Below are 10,723 nucleotides of genomic sequence, written 5' to 3'. Positions count from 1 at the left end.
TCGGGAAAATGAGCATACAAACCAAGTAGAAAGGATACACTGGGGAACGCACATTGCGCATCGCAGATGATGTTTGAAAATTAATACAATCTAAATATATAGTTTAGATTTATATGTTTGTATATTATACTTATACATCGAGTGCTTTTATAGAAAATCTGATGCCCGTTTATTGGTTTCTCCGCAATTTGAATGTGGAGTGCGTGTGAAAGCTAACAATGCTTATAATAACGAAGTCCCAATTGCAAAAAATCTTTGACTTTATACCTTCTCCTGAGGAGGGAAACAGCGCCCCAAGGGCCAGGACAAATGGGCCAATAGCTGGCAATGCCAACTGGTTGTTGTCAACACACAGGGACAGAGACTCACAGATACGGACGGAGAAAGTTGGGAAGGAGGTCGGAAAATCGGAGAAATCGAGAAAGGGAGAGTTGGTCACAAAAGACGAGTCTCTGGCACGCCGTAATCCTTTTCAATGTTAACTTCCGCTGTGCCCACATTGCCCTTGGCAAATTACTTGTATCCTTTTCTTCCTTTACTACGTTTTTTATATTTATACAAATATATATATATATATGGCTGCTTCTTCTTGTTTTTGTTATTTGTGCCGCAACTTTTGATAACGTCAACAGAATTGAACATAGCCGCAAACCAAAAGCAGCAACAATTTCTGTCTCTGCTCTGGCACATTTTCTTTGTCTTTGAATTTTCATTTTGGCTTTTCCCTGACTTCCCTCGACTCCGCTGTCTTTGCTTTACATACCATATTTTTTATACATTTTCATTGCCTTTTGTGTGGTTATTGGCCGAGGGAGCAAGTAGGAAAATCCCTTTGTGCCATCGACGAGTTTGTCAATTTGTAGCAAATGCAGTAAACATCATCTAATTGACGTGGAAACTACCGCCTGCCAGAGTGCCACAAAAGGTTCGATCTGCGCCCACCACACTGCTTTTCCGCAGTTTTCCACAGCCCCTGGCTTTTTCTTCGTCAGTTGTGCGGCTCCCATTGATGCTGCGCTTGACATCTGTCCACGTGTCCTTCCTTCGAGTCTCCCCACTTTTTATAACAAAGACTTCCGCAGGATATGGGGTATGGGCAATTAAATCGAAACAGGGCTGGCCGGAATTGCTTGCAGATATTATTAATAAAATTATTATTCAAATTTCTTATGTTAATATAGACCTGGCCTTACTCCAAGTCTCCTTTTGCTTTGCCTAAACTTCATCGAAAGAACTCTAGGGTATTAACCATTGAATATATTTAAAGAACATTTCGTGTTTTCTTTCCACATACCCAACATTATAATCTGGGCCCGTCAATCTAACTTCAGTGTGATTGGTCCAGAGGGATAAACGACCGACTAATTTCAACCAGGTTTGTATCCTGGAAAGTCCCTTCCTTACACATCCTTCTTCGGGAACTGCCTGCGCTTGTCAGGTGGGTAATGTTGCTTTGCATAATGTTATTAATTGAGTGATGGATTGCTTATAAAGTGATATCAATGAAAGCTTGCTTACATGAGCCAAGTCAAATTTTGTTTCAAGGGGTAAAACGAAAAGTGGGGTATGAATGTCTTCTGTCGTCTTTTTCAACAAATCTATCAGTCAAAAATCAAATGCTTCGTGTGTGTGCGTCATAACTTAAAAACTTAAAGGGTTTTGCAAAACTTTTCCAACTATAGCGCGTTTAGAAGGAAAAGGAAAAATGCGGAAAATGGTAGAAATCGTACCGCTAACAATCCAAAGAGAAAAGTGAAAAATAAAGGAAAAACACACTATAATAAATAGCTTTAGATGATGGAAGTAATCAAAGTATATTTTATTTTCTTTGATACGTTTTTATTATAGTCATTAACAAATTCTTACATTTACCCAATAAATAATATACAGAAACAGAGAACGATAGTTTTTTTTTAGAAATGTTATACATTTAAATAAAAAATTTATTAATTTATTATCTTTAATCGAATAAGGCACCGAACCGAGCAACTTTCCTATGTTTTTTCATGTTTTTTTGAATAACTCAAATTTCTTTTGGTTTGCCCGAGTTTTGTTATATTCCCTTTACCACGGTGTTGTACTTTGATTTGTTGTTATTGTTCTAGTTATTGTTGTTGCCGTCATTGCGAATTGTTTGCGCTTCTCGCGTTTTCCTCAGTTGCGATTCAACGCGCCCGCCCACCGCCTCCTTTTCCGCCTTTACGCTTTCCCGCTTTCTCCTCACAATTTTCATCATCATCAAAGACAACAGCAACAAGCAATTTCTGAGCGCGGCGAAAACTTTCGCCCAAAAAAAAGTTTTTCTGCACATGCCAATGGAGGCGAAAAAGGGTTCCACATGCGTGCAGGTGCACTCATCTATGTGTGTGTAAGTTTGGTTTAAGTTTTTAGCATACACCTCAAGACATAGCGGCCAAGCAGGCGGACGCCAACGGTAGCGGCTCGAGCAAGGGCGAATGGCAAAACTTGCACAAAAGACCAGCAGTCAGACAGCAGTCCAGAAATGCACGGAAAGAAATCAGTAGGAATATACAAATATGCACATTTAATTTTTTTTACAAGGCATAAACATATTTTTAGAGCTATTTTAATCAAAGCTTATGTTTACCCAATATTATACTCTCGCAATACTAATGTTAGATATAAATACACGAAAACAAGCCTGTAAGACAACTTCTTTTTTAAATATTCAATTATTATTTGATTTCCGTTAGTAATTCAAATGCACTTTTAATTTTGCTAAGCAAACAAGGCGTCTGTCCCTTTTTCTCCCAGTGCACGTGCGCGTGTGTGGGTGTAGCTGCGTGCCAGGCACACCTTGAGGAAAATTGTGCGCATAGCCCGCAAGCAGACATTGGTTAACAAACTTTTCAACTACCTAACGCACATACTCGCACACATGCGTGGACTGAGAAATTATTATAACACGCCACGTTGGCAACCTTTTCATATGCCAACAACTTTGGACAGGACGAGGGCGAAGTTGGTTGGGAGGAATCTCCGGATCTCCGGCTACCCGGCTCACCGGGTTCTCGCCAAGTCCTGTGTAGATATAAAATTATGCGCGTTTATTCGTAAATTAAGTGTGCTGGGGCTGTTGCTCTTTGAAAGTTTGAAAGCAAATCGTTGGCTAACTTGGCCAAAAAGGGAGCCTATTGGGTTGTAACCGCGGCGCATGCATCTTGTGCGGTTGGAGCGGGTGTGGCACGTGCCTGGCGATTCCCTTGGGACAGGATGTTTATTAAAAATGCACAAGTCCTAAGTGGTCATGTCCATCGATAGCCGCAGCCATATTAAATTTATTTAACAAGGTTCTAAAAATTACACTGCCCGTAGGCGGAGTGCTTACGAACCTCCCTTTCCTTTGGACATGAACCAGATGATAAGCAAGTGTCTCAGTGACTGAAAAGATATTTTTATCACTCCTGGAGATATTATTAAAGAATCCACCAGACAGAAATTTTAAAGATTTACTGTGTTATTTGCTTTTCAAACAACATTTTAAGCAGTCGAAATTATAACTATCTTAATCTTTATGAGCTCCTTCCTTTCATGGCTTCCCACCCAGATGATCAGTTTTCCGCATTTAGTTTTCTGTAATCGATATAATCAAAGGTTTACCCAAGACGGTGCCCTCCTCAAACGATAAGTGTGTTAATACCAAGGGATGGAGGAAAGTGCTGCATCGAGTGCAACATTGGAGGAGGCAAACCCAATGGGGCAGACACCGCAAAGTGGAGATGTGGCAGAGCTCCGATTCCGAAACTCGGCAAAATTCAGCTGCAGATGCCAAGCGAAGCGCAGCGCACACAACATTATTGGCAGGTGGAAACAGCAGACGTACAGGTAGCTCAAGGGGGCGTGGCAGGGCGGACGCTTTGAAGCGCGCTAAAAATTTTCAGATTTTCGGAACATAACATTTTACGGTTTCACGGTTCATTGCCACATGCAGGAAAAGTGAAATATATATTGCCCCATACAGGTGCAGCTCACTTTCAATGGGTGTGTTTGTTTCAGGCAGAGAGAGAAAAAATATTTGAAAATTAAGTTGTCTCTTAAAATGTCTTTTATAAAATTAATAAAAAAAATTTTGAAATCAAAAATTGTCAATGCATTTTCGAAAACCAAATGAAACTTAAATGTTTTGTGTGACTAAAATCAAAAGAGTAAGTGTAGATTTTGTAAGGAATCTTATAAAAAAGGTTTTTTCTACAACGCTACATTTATTACAACTATTAACTTTTAGTAACCTAGAGAAATACAATGTATTTGTAACAATTTTCAAGTGCATCAGAGCACATATGAAACCGATACCACTCGTTTAGACGCCCAGCAACCGTTTGAGGATTTCGAGGAGGCTGCAGGGATTTTGGAAGGAGAGGGTGTTGGCAGGATAACTTTTGGGTTTTCGTTGATTTTGTTGTTGTTAAGCTTCCACGAAATATTTTAAGCAGTTTAGAAACTGCTCATGTATATCACAAGAGTTCACATATCACGCACACAAGCTCCAAACGGAGTGGGGGTCAAATTTGCCCATATATCGATGGAACTCTCGCTTTTGTTTGGATTTTGTTCGCTCTTTTCGCAGGTTTTCATCCGCTGTTTTTAATTCTTTTTTTCATCACCTAGTATGGTCGTCGTCGCTAAGCCTTTTGATTTCGGCTCTAAGCGTATCGGATTTTCGCATATTAATTCATTTAAATTGTTAGCAGAGTTTTAACGTGTCGTTTTTTGTGGGTTTTCAGCGCGAGTTTTATGCAGGTGTTTTTATCCGGTTTCTTGGCTGATGGAATTTACCCCAGCTCAGTTTCGAATCAATCAATTTGCACTTTTAATGATTCATTAATGAGGAAACTGAATTTAATTACGCCAAAAACAGGAGCTTATTGATTTTTATAAACGCGACTGGTCTTTTTCTTTATTAGCCTAATGACTAATGGCAGCAAGTTATTTTCGACAATTCTTAAAACTGCCCTTCTGGTTTAGTTGCCTTGTGCCACTCCCTAAAACGTGAATATCCTCCATCATATTGATAATTTATGTTTATTGCTTATGCAAAGCGCAAATTCCAATAAGCGGCAAATCAAACAAATTGCTGAAAAGTTTCCATCCACGAGAAAATGGCAGGGTCATCCCCATTTTATGGGGAAAGAAGCCACTAAGCTAATGGCATTTGGCTCGTTGATAAGCCGCTCGACCTCGAAAATTAGCAAACAATGTGCGTAGTCTTAAATGCCTTTGCCTTCGCCCTCCTCCTCCGCCACTTGCATTTATTGTTTTTCATTTTGGGTTTTCCGCAGAGGTGAAAATTGTGTGCGAAAAAATCGTACGTGCGTGAAAATGAATGGCTAGGGAGCCCAGTGTAATTGTCCGGCAATGGCATGGGAAAATGCTTTCCGAGATGGTTGCGGTTCCAAAGAGATTGGCGATGTTCGCGTGGAGTTTTCCCGCTGGCGTGTGGTCAGGTACAGGTGTTTGTCAGAGATATGACCGTGCCCCTCGTCCATATGATTTAATGTTAATCACATTTAATGGGGGCGTCCGGTGAAAAAAAGAATGGAAGGGAGGGAAAGCGAAGAGAAGTGGACGGTCGTATTGAAAATAAAAGTTCGTAAATTAAATTTAACACCAGCGAATCGCAATGAATAGCAAACAAAAGTGTAGACAAATATAGGAAATTTAACCAGAAGATGTACCAAGTTTAAGTTTAGATATAAATAGAACAATTTTAATTTTAACAATTTGTTTATAAAATAAGCTTAAACATAATTCAATCCAATAACACAACTTATGGATTAGAATTGATTGCCTTTAAATTTTTCCGCTTGCTAATTTCATATAATTATTTCTTGGAATTATATAAATTTAAAAATATATAGTACAAGTTTCATTTTAATCCTTGCAAAATATATTTTTCCCTGAATGCTTCATCATACTTACTTGGAGTCTACCCCCAGGAAGGGTGTGAAAAATAGGACCTCTCACAATGGCCAAAAGATGCCGCTACTGGGCTTCCCCTCAACTTTTCCATCTGCCAGACTAGGCCCATAAATTTTTACTAAGCACACGCAGTGCGCTCTCCATTGGCCTGGTCTGTACCATGGAATCGTGGTTCCCTTGCTGGCCTGGTCATCTATTTCCCTGGCCTGAGAGATGTGTCTACGTCTGCTGTCCGTTGTTTTTTCCTCGCTTTTTTATCGTTTAATTAAAATTCGCAACACGTAAATCCATTTGAGCCGCTGCTGCAATCTTTACTTTAACCTTAAGGCGGTCGAATCCCAATCCCGGTCCCAGTCCCAGTCCAGCTTTCCCGTTTCCATCTGCCATTGCCGAGTGTTGTGTGTGTGGTAAATCCTGTTTTTCTATTTTGTTGCCCTATAAAACCACTTTACACAATTTTCGTCTTTTCTGCGGCAATATCTTCTATCGTTCCTCTAATGCTCTTATTGAAATTAAGTTCTTTTCAAGCTACTGAATGGTTGGTTTTGGGAGGTTGGAATAAAATGGATCGAAATATTCGCTTGACTTGGAAACTAACCAAATAAAAAAATATCTGTAAAGCTGTTTTGTATATACGAAGTATTTAATTTATTAATTATAAGCAGAATTATTTTTATACAAGTTCTGTTTCCCAAAAAAATGAGAGTATTACAAAGTCCTTTTGAGGAAAACATATATCCGTTTTGATTTCGCTGCTTGTTTTGCAGTCGTTGGCTCTGGCGCTGTTGCCCAGCTGAAGCCCTGACTTTTACCAATTATTGCTAGTGCCGGGGCCAGCCAGCGAATTAGCCTTTGTTGGGCAACCAATCAACCGGCGACCAGGGTTCTCATCCCTCTGGTATTTTTCTCTGTGTACTTCCCCCTTCGTTAGCCGCTGGCTTTTCATTACTTTTCTATCAACGTACTTAGGCCATTGTTGTGCAGTTATTTAGCACAATCAACACCCGATGCCGCTGATGGTGAGTGCCCCTGCCCCGATTTCATTTCCCCCTTTGTCTTAGCATCCTGGCGATGCAGGGATATCCTGCTACTTGGGAGAGAGCTTAGTAAATTTTATCAATGGCAAACATTTCTCTGCCAGTGGCTCGCTGGCATCCTGATGGGTAAGGAAGGTTTCACCTGAAGGCAAGATCCTTTGTTCATTTACGTTTCACTGGAGCTGCACACAAAATTAATGGAAATTGCTCTGCACAATGTACGAGGCAATCCAGCCCAGTCCAAGCAAAAAGGAGCAGCAGGACAGAGCTATTAAAAAATTAACAAATAGCCGGACTGAAAGTGGCAAACTGAAACTACAAGCAGGCCTGACTTGAAGGCATTCCATGTAATTGTTGCATGTCCTGCCTTCGCCTGCGATTGCATTCAATTGGAATTATCTATAAATGGACGAGAGGAATATGGACTGAGGCATCGGAACTGGGTGCGATAAAGGACTGGCCAGGAGCTGGTAGTTCGGGGATCTTGTGGGCTCCTGGACAAGTTGTTAAGCGCACGACTTGGTCCAGAAATTGTGTGGAATTAAGTAAGGAATTAAGGGCAGTTGAGAGGTTGGATTAGATTTTAAGTTACAGGTACGGTTAGCCTAGTAGGATTTTGAGTGAGTGTCTGTTTGCGACTCAATAAAATTTGAATTGACCGATTCTATGAATGCACTAGCTGCTTAATCAATATCTAATGTGTAGGTAGAATTACAAAGTTTTTAGGTTCTTCGATTTTTATTTCGAATACTTCATTAGTTTTTACATATCCATGCTTATGTTTTCGTAGGTATTTCTCTATATATATATTTAAGATTAACTATGGTGATTACATCTTCGACATATTTGTTAATACTTTTCTTAAAAAAAACAAAGTTTTCTCTTCCAGCACTCATTTATCTCGTCGGGTAATTTCGATTCACTTCAACATGTTTCTTTCTTAATTTTCTCGCTACTTGTTGATTAGTTTTAAATGAGTTTTGCTGCCGGCAGTGCTTCACTTAACCCGATGCCATCCTAACCGTTCACCTCCCTTCAGGCCCTGATTGATATTTACGCGCTTCGCCTGATTGAAGTGTAATCAGCAGGCAGTCAGTCAGCGATTCAGTCGCTCCTTCACTCAGTCAATCAATCGGAGAAGCTGCGGGCCATGTATTAGCAGCTGAATGAAATGTAAGTGAGCAAATCGTAATTAAAATTGCGACCATCAGCGCCAAGAAGGGCAAAAACAAAGCTGCAGAGGCGCGGGGCGGGCGTTACAGGAACAATCGAGGCGGCAAAGTACGCTCGAGGACACAAACAATATGCATTAGGGCTGAACGCTGTGGGGGGCGTGGCAGAGTGGGTGGCGAAGCGGTAGAGGGGACGGGTCAAAGCACTCGGCTGTCTGATGGCAATGACGTTGACAGAGACGAGACGCTAATGAAAATGCATAACCAGTTCCAGCAGCAGTCGAGGAAAAAGCGAAGCTATAAACAGCAGTATTACTGCCAGCAATGGGAAACTGGAAGTCGCCAAAAGAAGTTATTACATCAAGAAATAAAATATAAATATTATTCCAAAATATTCTACAATACTCTCTATTATTCTACAAATAATAGAATTAGAATACTCACAAATTCAAAACATTTGAATTAAAAAAGAAATCAATTTAAAAAACTAAAACCACATGTTTTATGCAAAGCTTAAACACCCAAACATTTTTACCTAGGACCATAACCGATCGTCAGAAGTTGAAGGACTCGGCCGGCAAAAAGGGCGACAACAAAAAGGAGTAACAGGATAATGAGGAATGCAGCGTGGCTAAAAGGAGTTAGCGACTGCAAAACAAATTCTGAAATGGGCAGCACAAAAGATGAAAGCGGCCCACTCATAAATAGGGTGACACAAGTGGAAAACGAGAGGGGCGGGAAAACCCACTGCACTCATCGTGTGTGTCTCTGTCTGATTTCTGTCGCTCACTCCGGCACTCTGTACCCGTCCCTTTTGAAAAGCGTTCCTCGCCACGTCTCACTCACGCCCTCCGATCCGGATTCTGAGTCTCCGTCCGGGCGTAAATCAAAGTGAAAAGCGTGCTAATTGCATTAAAAGCATATAAACAAAATGCAATGCAAGTGGCTGTGATAAATATAAAAAGCAACAGCCCAGGCCCTGAAAAGCCTCGGAATGAATGTCACTATATGTGGACTATACACACATATCTCGCCATCTCTTTCGGTTCCCCCCAGTCCCTTTTCGGTGCCTTTTGTGCTGTGAAATTAAGCAAATAAGCCCGAGCAAAGAGCAACAAAAAATGGGTAGCGAAAAAGTACTGGAGATTCAAGTAAATTTGTTAGCTCAACGAAACCCTTTTCAGCTCTTGTTAGTGTCCAACAAATTTTATAGGGCGCCACAAAGTTGACCATTGAAAAGGGTGCCACAAAACTGCACAAAACTCTTCAACGATAGCAAATCGGATCAGTCGTGAATGTTTTTTCGAAATCGGGAGGTTTAATTAATATAAGAAGGTCAAGGGTAGCAGAAATACTGCAGGAAAGTATCAGTCCCGAAAAAAAAATTAATTGTAATGTAAATTTTGAACAATAACTAAAAATTTAAAAAAATTCTGAAAATATGCATCGATTATTAATACAAAATAAACTTTCGACTTGTAAATCGTTTACATCCTCCCATTAGAATTAACGTACGTTTATGCTTAAAATCACTCTTCTGTTTCGGAATATGAGGCGTATACTTGATACGACAGAATTGTAGTTTCTCTATTTATTGATGTCACAAAGCATTTTAGCTAGCCTGAGTTCAACAGAATAAACACAACAATATTAGTCTAATTCTGGCAATACAATTGGCCCGAAGTCCCACTTTTCCTTGGTATCCATGAAACTTATCGAAACTCACATCCGTCACTCCATGTGCTGGCCTGCAGTTTCCCCAAGTCATTAGACCGCTGTTAAAAAAAGCCGTCTGGATAAGCAAGAACACAATATGAGCTGCTCACATTTATGGTTGGCGATACGAATGTTCTTAACTGCATTTACACAGGCATCGACTGAGGTTCGTAGCCCTGAACCCGGTCCTTTATAGCACCCAATCACGACTGGAATCGGAGGAACCGCCGCATGCGTAGCGAATTCAATCGTACAATGTGTTGATATATGACACGTAATCAAATGTTTAAGTGCAAGGCACACGCATCGCCAAGTCAAGGAGGTTTCCATCGCACCCAGTGCCCCACCACCAAGTTCGAAAAATATGAGGGAAACCCATTGGAGTGGGTGGCAGGGTGCACTCAGCGTACACGCAGCAAATCCGACAAGTAAATATAATAACAATAAAATGAAGCAACGACATGAATGCCATCGCAGCGCCAAGGCGAGATATTATGACACTGCCAGCAACAATAAAAAAATATAGCAGCGAAAAGAATGCCTGGCAAGGACAATTGCCGGCACGAATCTGTTCCCCGTTCTGTGTTTTCTGTTTCAGGTCAAGAGCGCTCACAATGGCCAAGAGGACACGAGGACACGGAGCGGAGAAAGTTCAAGCCGAAATAACAAAGGATGATTGCAAATACCTTGTACCCTGCTAAGCAAATAAACTATTGAAAAGTGTTTAATCGTTTGGATTCCTGTTAGGAAAACTTAAAAATATCAATTAAATTAAAATATTTATCCGAAAAACTGTAAGTACCACCAATCTCACCAGTTATACTTACGGAAGTTTGTACTACATACAACCCAATGACC

General features: G+C 40.5%; 1 long non-coding RNA gene across 1 annotated transcript; it reads right to left on the bottom strand.

Annotated features, from left to right (window-relative positions):
- Positions 1-9,725: 9,725 nt before the first annotated feature.
- On the bottom strand, positions 9,726-10,058 carry LOC116801514. The gene is made up of 2 exons (XR_004362065.1): positions 9,976-10,058; positions 9,726-9,924 (listed from the first exon to the last, which is right to left on the bottom strand). It is a non-coding gene; the product is annotated as an uncharacterized LOC116801514 (long non-coding RNA).
- Positions 10,059-10,723: the final 665 nt, after the last annotated feature.

This window comes from Drosophila sechellia, chromosome 2L (genome assembly GCF_004382195.2).
Source record: "Drosophila sechellia strain sech25 chromosome 2L, ASM438219v1, whole genome shotgun sequence".
NCBI lineage: Eukaryota > Metazoa > Arthropoda > Insecta > Diptera > Drosophilidae > Drosophila > Drosophila sechellia.
Note: the sequence above shows the minus strand (reverse complement) of the source record. Positions and strands in the feature narration are given on the sequence as shown.